Raw genomic sequence first — 12,349 nt, 5'->3', positions numbered from 1 at the left:
CAACCCGGAGTCAGACTGATTTTATTTCCAAAGTAGGAATTTATAAAATGTCACATGGACTGACTGCTTGCAGATTGTGTGCTTTTTGAACAAAGTAGAATGGATTTTAAATGTTGTAATCATATCAGCCTCCACCACTTCATTCCATACAGGCACCACCCTCTTACCTTAAACCTATGCCCTCTAGTTCTGGACTCCCCCACCCCAGGGAAAAGACCTTATCTATTTGTCCTACCCATGCCCATCATGATTTTACAAACCTCTATAAGGGCACTCCTCAGCCTCCAGTGCTTCAGGGAAAATAGCCCCAGCCTTTTCAGCCTCTTCCTTATAACTCAAACCCCCCAATTCTGGCCACATTCTTTTAAATCTTTTTTAAACCCTTTCAAGTTTAACAACATCTTTCCAATAGGAAGGATAACAGAATTGCACAGAATATTCCAAAAGTGGCCGAAATCATGACCTCCCAACTCCTACAGGCGAAAGTGAGGATTGCAAATGCTGGAGATTAGAGTCGAAAGTGTGGTGGTGGAAAAGCACAGCAGGCCAGGCAGCATCTGAGGAGTAGGAATATCAACGTTTTGGGCAAAAACCCTTCATATGGAATGAGGCTGGAAGCCTCAGAGATGGAGAGATAAATGGGAGGGGGGTGGGGCTGGGGGAAAGCTACTTGAGAGTGCAATAGTTGGATAAAGGTGATAGGTCGGAGTGGAGGGTGGAGCAGATAGGTGGGAAGGAAGATGGACAGGTAGGACAGATCATGAGGGCGGTGCTGAGCTGGAAGTTTGGAACTGGGATAAGGTGGGGAAAGGGAAATGAGGAAGCTGGTGAATCCACATTGATGTCATAGGGTTGGAGGGTCTTGAGGCAGAAGATGAGTTATTCTTCCTCCAGGTGTCCAGTGGTAAGCGAGTGGCGATGCAGGAGGCCCAGGGCCTGTATGTTCTTGGCGGAATGGGAGGGGTTGGTGAAGTGTTCGGTGACGGAGCAGTGGGGTTTGTTAGTGTAGGTGTAAGATGTTCTCTGAAATACTCTGTGAGTAGGTGTCCTGTCTCCCCAATGTAGAGGACTCTGCATCGGGAGCAACAGATACAGTCAATGATACGTGTGGAAGTGCAGGTGAAACTTTGATGGATATGAAAGGCTCCTTTGGGGCCTTGGGCGGAGGTGAGGGGGGAGGTGTGGGTGCAGGTTTTGTAATTCTTGTGGTGGCAGGGGAAGGTGCTTGGAGGGGAGGGTGGATTGTTGAGGTGTGGATCTAATGAGGTAGTCGTGGAGGGAATGGTCTTCACATCCAAATCACTTAGATAAATGAATAAAAGCAGTGGACCCAGCATCGATGGTCATAGGTCTCCAGTCTGTAAAGCAACCCTCCACCATCACCCTCTGTCTTCTATCTTTGAGCCAGTTCTATATCCAAATTACTAGTTCTCCCTGTATTCCATATGATCTAACCTTGCTAACCGATCTACCATGAGGAATCTTGTCAAATGCCTAACTGAGCTTCATATAGATCACATTCACCACTCTGGCCTCATCAATCCTCTTCATTACTTCATCAGAAAACTCAATCAGGTTAATGAGACACAATTTTCCATGCACAGAGCCATGTCAGCTATCATTAATCAGTGCTGACCGAGGTTTGATAAGGAGCAGTCAGCACGGCTTTGTACATGGGAGATCATGCCACACAAATTTGTGAGAGTTATTTGATGAAGTGACCAGGAAGGTTGATAATGGCAAGGCTGTAGATATAGTCCATCTGGATTTCAGTAAGGCCTTTAATAAGTTTCCACGTGATAGGCTGATATGGAAGGTCAGATCACATGGAATCTAGGGAGAGCTGGCAAATTGGGTATGCAGTAGGCTTGCTGGTAGGAAGCAGAGAGTTAAAATGGAAGGGTGCTTGTCGGACTGGAGGCTGTGACTTGTGGAGTGCCGCAGGGATCAGTGCTAGGCCAATGACTGCTGGTTATCTATGTAAATGATTTGGATGAGAATGTACAAAGCATGATGAGTAAATTTGCAGAAGACACTAAAATAGACAGAATCGTGGACAGTGAGGAAGGTCCTCAGAAATTGCAGCAGGACCATTATTGGGAGAGGGATTGAGTTTTGGAGCTATGAGGTGTGGCCACATTTGGAGCATTGCATACAGTTTGGTCATCTCATTATAGGAAGGATGTGGAAGCTTTGGAAAGGATTCAAAGAAGATTTGCCAGGATGTTGTCTGGTATGGAGGGAAGATCTTATGAGGAAAGGCTGAGAGACTTGAGGCTGTTTTTGTTAGAAAGAAGAAAGTTGAGGAGTGACTTAAGACATATAAGATAATCAGAGGGTTAGATAGGATGGACAGTGAGAGTCTTTTTCATTAGATGGTGATAGCTATCATGAGGGGACATAGCTTTAAATTGTGGGGTGATAGACATAGGACAGATGTCAGAGGTAGTTTATTTTCTTAAAGAGGAGCAGGGCGTGGAAGACGCTGCCTACAACAGCAGTAGACTCGCCAACTGTAAAGGCATTTAAATGGTCATTGGATAAACATATGGATGAAAATTGAATAGTGTAGGTTAGATGGGCTTCAGATTGGCTCCACAGGTTGGTGCAATATTGAAGGCCGAAGGGCCTGTACTGTGCTGTAATGTTCCATGTCCATGTTCTATTTGTTTAATATCTCCCCCATTTCCTATAGTTCCACAAAGAGGCAGCCTTGCTGATTTTTAAGTGGCCATATTCTCTTCCTAGTTACCCTTTCGTCCTTAATGTATTTGTAGAATCCTTTTGGATTCTCCTTAATCTTATTTGGCAAATCCATCTCACATTCCTTTTTTGCCCTCCTGATTTCCCTTTTAAGTATACTGCTTCTGCCTTTATACTCTTGCAAGGATTCACTCGAGCTCTGCTGTCTATACCTGATATATGCTTCTTTCTTTTTCTGGACCAAAATCCCGATTTCTCTAGTCATCCAGCATTCCCTATACCTACCAGCCTTGCCCTGCACACTAACAGGAACATTCTGTCTCTGGACTCTCGTTATCTCACTTTTGAAGGCTTCCCATTTTCCAGCCATCCCTTTACCTGTGAACATCCACACCCCAATCAACTTTTGAAAGTTCTCGCCTAATACCATCAAAATTGGACTTGCCCCAATTTAGAACTGTAACTTTTACATCAGGTCTATCTTTTTCCATTACTATTTTAAAACAAATAAGAGTTAAGGTCACTGGCCACAAATGCTCCCCCACTGACAACTCAGTCACCTACCCTGTCTTATTTCCCAAGAGTAGGTCAAATTTTCCACCTTCTCTAATAGGTACATGCACACACTGAATCAGAAACCTTTCTCGTGTACATTTAACAAATTCCTCTTCATCCAAGCCCTTAACACTATGGCAGTCCCAGTCTATGTTTGTAAAATTAAAATCCCCTACCATAACCACCCTATTATGCTCACAGATAACTGAGATTTCCTCACAAATTTGTTTCTCAATTTCCTGCTGACTATTGGGGGGGGGGGGGGGTGTACAGTGCAATCCCAATCCCATTCCTACTTCTCAGTTTCACCCAAATAACTTCCCTGGATTTATTCCCAGGAATATCACCCCTAAGTACAGCAGTAACATTATCCTTAATCAAAAACGCCCTCCCCCTCCTCTCTTGCTCCCCTTTCTATCCTTCCAATAGCATCTATACCCTGGAACATTAAGCTGCCAGTCCTGCCTATCCCTAAACCATGTTTCTGTAATTGCTATGATCTCCCAGTCCCATATTCCTAACCATGCCCTGAGTTCATCCGCTTTACCCTGTTAGGCCTCATGCATTGAAATAAGTGCAGTTTAATTTATCAGTCCTACCTTGTTCTCTGCTTTGTCCCTGCCTGCCCTGACTGTTTGACTTCCTCCTTTTCTCAACTGTACCAGTCTGATCTCTTTCTTCACTATTTTCCTGCTCACTCCCCCTCTCCCCCAACCTGACGAGTTTAAATCCTCCTGAGCAGCTCCAGCAAATGTCCCTGCCAGTATATTAGTCCCCTTCCAATTCAAGTGCATTCTATCTTTTTTATACAGGTCATTTCTACCCCAGAAGAGATTCCAATGATCCAAAAATGTGAACCCTTCTCCCCTGCACCAGCTCCCCTGACATGCATTCTTCCTACTCCTACCCTCACAATCTTGTGCACCGGGAGTAATCCAGACATTACTACCCTTTTTAAATTCTTGCCTAACTTTCTATATTTTCTCCTCAGATTCTTGTCTGTGTCTCTTTCTATGTCGTTAGTTCCAGTGTGTACAACAACCTCCTGCTAGTCCCTCTCCCCTTTGAGAATATTCTGCACCCTGTCAGAGATATCCTTGATCCTGGCACCAGAGAGACATCACACCATTCAGATGTCTCGCTATCAGCTGCAGAAATGTCTGGCTGTGCCTGATTATAGAGTCCCCTATCATATCTAACTGCTTGAAACCTGGCATATCCTTCATTAACCAGAGCCAGTCCCAGTACCAGAAACTTGGCTGTTCATGCTGCATTCTTCTGAGAGTCCATTACTCTCTACATTTTCCAAAATAGCATGCTTGTTTGAGATTAAGATAACACTAGGATAGTCCTGCACGACCTGCCTCCCTCTCCTCCTTTCCTGGAGGTAACCCATCCATCTGACTGTTTCGGTAGCTTAAGGGCAGCATGGTGGCCCAGCAGTTAGCACTGCTGCCTCACAGCGCCAGGGACCCAAGTTCGATTCCGGTCTCGGGCGACTGTCTGTGTGGAGTTTGCACATTCTCCCCATGTCTGTGTGGGTTTCCTCCCACAATCCAAAGATGTGCAGGTCAGGTGAATTGGTTGTGTTAAATTCTCATAGTGTTGGATGCATTAATCAGGGGTAAATGTAGGTTGGTCTTCAGAGGGTCGGTGAGGACTTGTTGGGCCAAAGGGCCTGTTTCCATGCTCTAGGGAATCTAACCTAATGTAATTTTATCTCCCTTCCTGCAACTGCCATCTCCTAGCTCCTGTAAATTGCCTCATTGCAGCTAATTGCCGCTCCAACTGATTCATGCAATCCGATAGGGTTCGCAACCAAACATACTTCCTGCAGACATAATCATCATACATTAATTGCATACAATAGGTCACCCTTTCATTGATACGTGAAAAATGTAATGCAGCTATGGCATTTTGATCAAAGTTTGCCGAGTAACAGGTAACAAAGAGCAATGATTGATGGCTGCCCATGCGCATGGAAAGCTGTTTTAAGTGGTCTTCTGCAAGGCTTGATGCTGGGACCCCAGCTGTTTGTCTTGTATTCTAACAAATTGGACTTGAACATGGAGTCCACAATTGGGGAATTTGCAGACAACAATTGACTATTTGGACAATAGCTGTAAGGTCCAAAAAATGCTCTCTTTTAACCTTTTCTGTTACACAGAAGCTTGAATACACACACCAACAGGTTCAAGAACAGCTTCTTCTCTGTTGTTATTAGACTGCTGAAAGGACCTCTCTAACTTCAAGTAATGTTGATCTTGCTTTGTGCACTTCCTGTGTAGCTGTAACCTTGTATGCCTCGCTCATTCTAAGTACCCTATTATCTGTATGTCTTTATCTGCTATGATTTGTCTGTACTGCTCATAAAATAAAACTTTTCACTGTACTTAGTTACATGTGACTACATCAAATCAAATCAAATCAAGTCAAATCAAATGATATCGATGGGTTTGTGGAGTGGGCAGAAAAGTGGCAGATGGAGTTCAACACTGCTAAGTGTGAGGTAATGCATTTAAGGAGGTCAAACTTAAAGGGAACTCTAATACATGGAACTCTACTGAGAGGGGTAGATGAAGTGAGAGATCTTGATGTGCAAGTGCGTAAACCCATAAAGGTAGCAATACAGGTAGGTAAGATTGTAAAGAAGGCTAATGGAATGCTGTTCTTCATTGGCAGATGTATAGAATACAAAGGTATGGATATAAGGATAAAATTATATAAGACACTGGTGGGACAGCAACTAGAGTATTGTGTGCAGTTCTGGTCACATTACAGGAAAAACATCATGGCTCTGGAAAGAATGTAGAGAAGATTTATTAGAATGTTGCCAGGGGTGAAGAATTGTGGCTATGAGGAGAGACTAGAGAGGTTGGGGATGCTTTCCTTGGAACAGAGAAGCCTGAGGGGTGACCTGATTGAGATGTACTAAATTGTGAGGGGTAGAGATAGACTGGACAAGAGAAACCTGTTTCCCTTGGCAGAAAGTTCAAAAACCAGGGGCTGCAGATTCAAGCGAAGTGGCAGAAGGATTCGAGGGGACATGGGCAAACACTCCTTTGTGCTGGAATATGGGATTGGAAAGGGAATCTGAGTCTCTTTGGGTTGGCAGGGACAAAATGAGTCAAACAATCCCCTTTACTATATCATTTTGATGGATCTATGGTTCTAATCCAAACTTTCCAAGATGCAGAATACACTTTTCAACAAACGCGGAAAGGTAAAGACAGTGCACAACAGTGCATCAGTGTGGGACTACCAGAATCATATTTTGGTGGAAAGGTCAGAGTCATGTGCCTCACAATGGAACATAATTACCTGGAAAGGTTTCCAAGTGTGCAGGGAGCCCAGGTCTTCAGAAATAATGACATTGAAGAAAGTAACATTGAGGGGGAACAGAAGTCAGCTCAGGGAAGTGTACAAAGTGCCAATTGTGAACAGGAAAGAACACACCCAGATGACAACAGTGTGATCAAAAAGCAGGATGGCAATCAGCACACTGATGTCATGTCTACACAGCAAGAGCAGCCAAGAGCAAACTTCACACTTCTACACCATAACATGATCTGGGAATGTTATCAACATGTGGAAGTGAAATGAGTTAGACTGCTTGTAGATTTTGTACTCCCTATTTTTGGATAACTGATTTTGCTGTCCCCTTTGGAGTGATGTCCATTTAATACTCAATGTGGAAATGAGCAAAATGTCTGGATGTTACCCAAAGGCTTTCTGCCTTGTAACACTTTTGACAGAGGCAGGATGTGTTTGGAGATTACTCTGCACTGTATGTATTAATTTAGCTCTAAAGAAAGCCACTAAATGTTATATAAATATGAATTCATGTGCATTATATGCATTATCTTTAGTTAAATGAATATGACTGCACCTATGAGTGAAAGTTGAGTGAAAGGATGGACATCGGTTGGCAACAACTATGAAGGAGATAAATGACATTACCGAAAGATGAGTTGAGAGTGTGTTGCTGGAAAAGCACAGCAGGTCAGACAGCATCCGAGGAGCAGGAGAATTGACATTTCAGGCATAAGCCCTTCATCAGGAAGTTTCCTCAAATGCTGCCTGACCTGCTGTACTTTTCCAGCATCCTCAAATACTGCCTGAACTGCTGTGCTTTTCCAGCATCCTTGGATGCTACCTTACCTGCTATGTTTTTCCAGCATCTCTGATCTACAGCATCTGCGGTACTCACTTTCTCCTTGGTGATTTCAACTCTACTGCAAAGTCTCTTCCAAGGATGCCTACCTTGAAGACTCTGATCTCCAGCATCTGCAGTCCTCACTTTCTCCTTGCCTGAGAGCTAGTGGTGAATGATAGGTTGGGATGGGAAGAAATCCATTGATGTAGAGATGAATAGATTCTTCCCCACTGTTATCAGACTTATGAACAGACCTCTCATGCATTGGAGTCAATCTTTCTCTGCATCTGTAACATTCTATTCTGTTCTAATACCCTGATGTCCTTCTGTAGGATATGATTTGTCTGGTTAGCACCAACATTTTTCACTGTATCTCAGTATGTGACAATAATAGATCAAATCAGATGGGTGTACCTACATGGTCATTTTGGTGTGACAAAGCTTGTACTGCAGTTGGCTAAAGATGGTAAAATGAAGGTGTTGGAGTGATAGATCAGGAATTAGTTAGTTGTGCCATAGTGCTCACTTTTCTTACTTTGCTTATGTTATTAGATTGCATTCAGCATTGCATCCTGAAGCACTCTTGCTGCTGAGCTCATGGCCAACCTTTACCCAGGTCTTCTTGGATTCACCAGCAGGCTTCTTCTACCTATCATTAGGAAACACTAGCATCTTTACAGCCTGAACATCACATCCAGGGAGGTGTCACTAAAATGAGACACAGATTTTGAACGTGTCTAACTGTATTCTGCCAATTCACGTTGTTCTGCTCACAAATCTGAATGTAGCATATTTCATATTTGCCACATACCTTTAAACAGTGAAATTGAAATTCATGTATGCAGGTTGTCATCATCTAATTAGTTGGCAAATACTATGGTAATACAGTGGCAGAACTAAAATGTCACCGAGAGACACACTGCATGTATTTCTTGGTTACCCATGGGCTACCTGGGTCCACTAGTGCATCCCCCCAACCCTGGCATCTGATGCTTCAAATCGAGCCCATTTGTGTCTCCACAGATGTTGCTGAGCATTTCTACCATGTTGTTTGTATTAAAAAGTTGCATTTATGTCATGCATGACCACCAGACATCACAAAGTATCTTGTCGCCAATAATTTGCTTTGTGAAGTGTAATCATGGTTATAATAAGCCAAATTAGTGCAAAGCAGGCTTCTACAAGCAGCAATACAATAATGACTAAATTATCTATTTATAATATGTAGACCAGCATAAAATTGAGGATGCTAGGGATACTTCCCCTGCTCTTTTTCAAAATTGTGCAGCAGGGCCTTCCACATCTTTTTGACAGAGTACTTGAACAAAAAACTTATGACTCAAAGACTGGTGCACTCCGATTAGGTCATAGTCGATAGCTGCTTACAATACACATTCTTACCACTATACATATCTATTTCTCCTGCATTTCTCCATAATGAGATCATCAATTTACTTTGTGGTGGATTTGGAAATTTTACAAAAAGATGGACATGAACATTAAGCAAAGTTAAAAGGCTGAACTAAAAGCTTATTGACTGGCTGCTTTTGAGGACCAGAATTGTTGGTAACTGATTATACTAGCAGGTTATAGATGTTACAGATGGCAGAAAGGCTTCTGCATGTAATTTAATATGGTTTCTTTCTGCTCTCAGTTATGTGCAGTGTTGAATTGTGAAAAGTTGTTTTAACCAAGAACGACCAATGCCACAAGTCTATTTTCATTCAATCTGACGTTCTGACAAAAACAATCTATTGTGTTTTGTCAGTTCTCCAGAATTGCAATGTTTGTAACTGAATTTCAAATCTATGTGCAGTAACATTCATCAGGCCTTTCTTTCATTATTGACAGAACTTCATTCAACAGCTCCCAGAAATGGATTGACAACAAACACAAATAGACTCTGGAGGTTGCCATGCTGTATCAATCAACTTGCTGAATTCATCTGGTCAATCCTAATACATTGTTAAAAAGTTATAATTGCATTGAATGAAACTATTTCTTGCAGAATATGTGAATCGAAGTTAACTTGTGTACATCTGAAAATGGAAATTCCCATTTACAAATAGTTGACAATAACATTATCATTTTTTTTTCCTACGTAAGTGTAGTGGAAAGGCGATTGTGATCAGTAATATACTGTAATAACTAACAATACAAAATTTGTGACAACTTCTTTCAGTTGCATATGTTCCTGCTGCTACTCTCACTAACCATCATATCCTCAGTATAAGCACATCATATGCTTTAGATCATGGCAAAATTCTGTGGATTTTCAGAAATCCTAAATTTTTACATTGAAGATCCAGAGTTTTGATGAACAAAAGAAATAACGGAATAGATTTTGTGATTGTCAGTAAGGTACCGGATAAGTTCCATTTGGGATAATTTTGAGACCATGTCAAAGTGCAAAATGGCTGACAGATAATCGGTAGCCTATTTAACATCTCTTGTAAATTTTATCTTCATTGACTTTAAAGATCTCCATAAAGTCAGCTTTACTCCTATTCTGTATAAACACAATATTGAGCTTTGTTTTTCAAAATATATTTACATAATATGTCAACAAGGAAACTGTAAGCCCAATGGGTTAACACACAGAGGTTGATTGCATACTTTACTTGGGTACTGATATTTCCTGGAAGAAACTGTGTGTATGCAGTCCATGTTCCTTTCCCTGTTAAAATTAATAGGAAGTAAATCACAAGCTCTGCACCTGCACTTCATACTTTGGCTGCAAGATCTGCCCTGCAAGTTTTCCAATTTTGGTATCTGGATTCAAACTCAGGAAAGAAAAATATGTGTGAATGCCTAGATTTTGTTGTAAACATCAGTTGGTGGTTCATGATTCATGGTGTCCTGGAATCTGACCTAAACCAGCATCTGAATGAAACAGCTAAGTGAAGATTATTCAACCAATTACACAAGCGCGTGGCAAATCTCCTGATAATAATTAATCTCAGCAGTCTCGCATATAAAATGCAAGCATTTGCTAATGAAGTTCAGCTAAAACTGTGTAAATCCAGTCTTTGAAACACTGGACCAGATAAAAATCTCAGTGATTGCATACATTCACTGCTGGAACTCCTGATGCTAAGCATGATTTATATCACTTCATTTTGTCCCTGCATCCTGCTTTGTGCATGCTGTTCTAATAAAACAATGAGTAGTATTCTTGGAATTGCGCCTTTGGCTATGGAATGAGTGATTCTGTCATCTCAACAACTTCTATTCATGCAAGAATCATTGAACACTTCTGAAGAATGAGGAAGAGCTGGTGTCAAGTGATGGTAAATATTACAGATGTGTTTTGGATACTCAACCAGTTGATGAATCGTAACCTATATTGAAATAGCAGAGGTTCAGGCTACTGCTGGAGGAGATTTCTCTGAAATAGTGGATTGGAACCACAGAGAACTGAAACTTGAAAAGGCCTATATACCTTTATCCTTTGCCATATCAGTTAATGTGCAGACTGTGTTCTGTCCAAAAGGGAAGATAGATAACAAATCTCTAGGTATATTGTTGTCTTTACAAAATAGAGGTGAATGAAGTGTACAATTAAGAAGCTTTTCCTGATTTAATTAAGGTGTAGATTGAAGTAGAAAGACAGAGTTTGGGCACAATTAGCAATCAATATTGCTTCGGACCCGTCCTAATTACATCACCTCATGCTTTCAGGTAATATAATGACTCCGAACCACCACTTGTTCTTGATTACTTTCACAAGTCTATCATGCATTTTCTTTTTTCTATACCAGTGATAGAAACAATGTTGACAATTGAAATGCAGGTGACAGCAAATGATGGCATATACAGCAAATGTTCTTGTAACACTATTAGGTCTGATTGGAAATAAACACCAAGACTTATATAAAACCAACCAAATGTACTTTTGGATAACTCCATCCAGATTGTGCTCAATGTAAAAAATAAAAAAAAACATAAAAAAAAAACATTGCTAGAATATTTTCTATCAAACTACATATTGTCAAGAGTTCCTTAGGAATTGAACAGTTTATTATGCTATTACAGTTTTCTTCATAAAGCAAAATAAAATCATAAAGCAATACAAGAAATCTATGAACCCTTCAAATTGCTCAAAGCCTTAGCTGAGGAAAATTAAACAACAATGAGATTTACATTATTAATCCGAATGCTACTTTGTGGCCATATAAAACCAAAACATACATGATAAATACAAAATTACAAAAATTTAGAAAATTTCTCAGAAACAGCAGAAAAAATACTGTCCGTCATTTACAGATGCCCCTCGATATTGTCTCTTTATTTATTTTTTTGCTACATTAGGTTTCCAGATGGCCATCTTCAGGCAGATGTAGTAATTTGCTTTTGCCTCCACCTTGTTTCGAGGACTCCTCAACACAATGCCTGGTTCATCTGGCACAAACGTGGAGATGAAGTGATGGCACCACAACATGTTGTGCAATGACAGGGAGAAGTTTTAAGATCAATGTTTTAATGTCTCATACAGAAGCTATATCCTAAATGTTGCAACAAAAGAAAACGCTTGTGGCACGTAAAAGGATTCAGTACAGTACCTTACAAATACATGTAGTGAAGGTTTCACGATCAGGAGATAGTTTAAATTTCCAATGTTGACTCTTGAAATTTTTGGTTATTATTTGTGGACTTCAAAAGAAGAGCTATTTTACAATATTTGAGCGTGGTATGAAATGCAAGAAGTCTAACAGACAACTGATCGAGTGAGAAAAGAAAACAATGTGTCATTAGAGTGACTATTCATTATTTAGATCCTGATTAGATTTTTAAAATTATTGTTAAGTCTTATCTAAAATGTAAATTAAGGGCTGAATGTATTGGCTATGGTGAACTAATCCAAAGACCCATTTCCATTGTTCCAAGTAACTTATGTCAGATGTGAGCTGAATTCCAATAATTTCTAGCTCCATG

General features: G+C 40.7%; 1 long non-coding RNA gene across 1 annotated transcript in view; it reads left to right on the top strand.

The window, feature by feature from the left end:
- Positions 1–9,386, top strand: part of LOC148149912 (uncharacterized) — a 30,384-nt gene extending 20,998 nt beyond the window's left edge. The window contains exon 3 of the long non-coding RNA XR_015757097.1: positions 9,266–9,386. This is a non-coding gene — a long non-coding RNA (uncharacterized LOC148149912). The remainder of the gene's footprint in view (positions 1–9,265) is intronic.
- The last annotated feature ends 2,963 nt before the right edge of the window (positions 9,387–12,349 follow it).

This window comes from Chiloscyllium plagiosum, unplaced genomic scaffold, assembly GCF_037043375.1.
Source record: "Chiloscyllium plagiosum isolate Xiang-an unplaced genomic scaffold, Cpla_swu_hap1 HiC_scaffold_5, whole genome shotgun sequence".
NCBI lineage: Eukaryota > Metazoa > Chordata > Chondrichthyes > Orectolobiformes > Hemiscylliidae > Chiloscyllium > Chiloscyllium plagiosum.
This window is presented reverse-complemented; position numbering and strand designations above follow the sequence as displayed.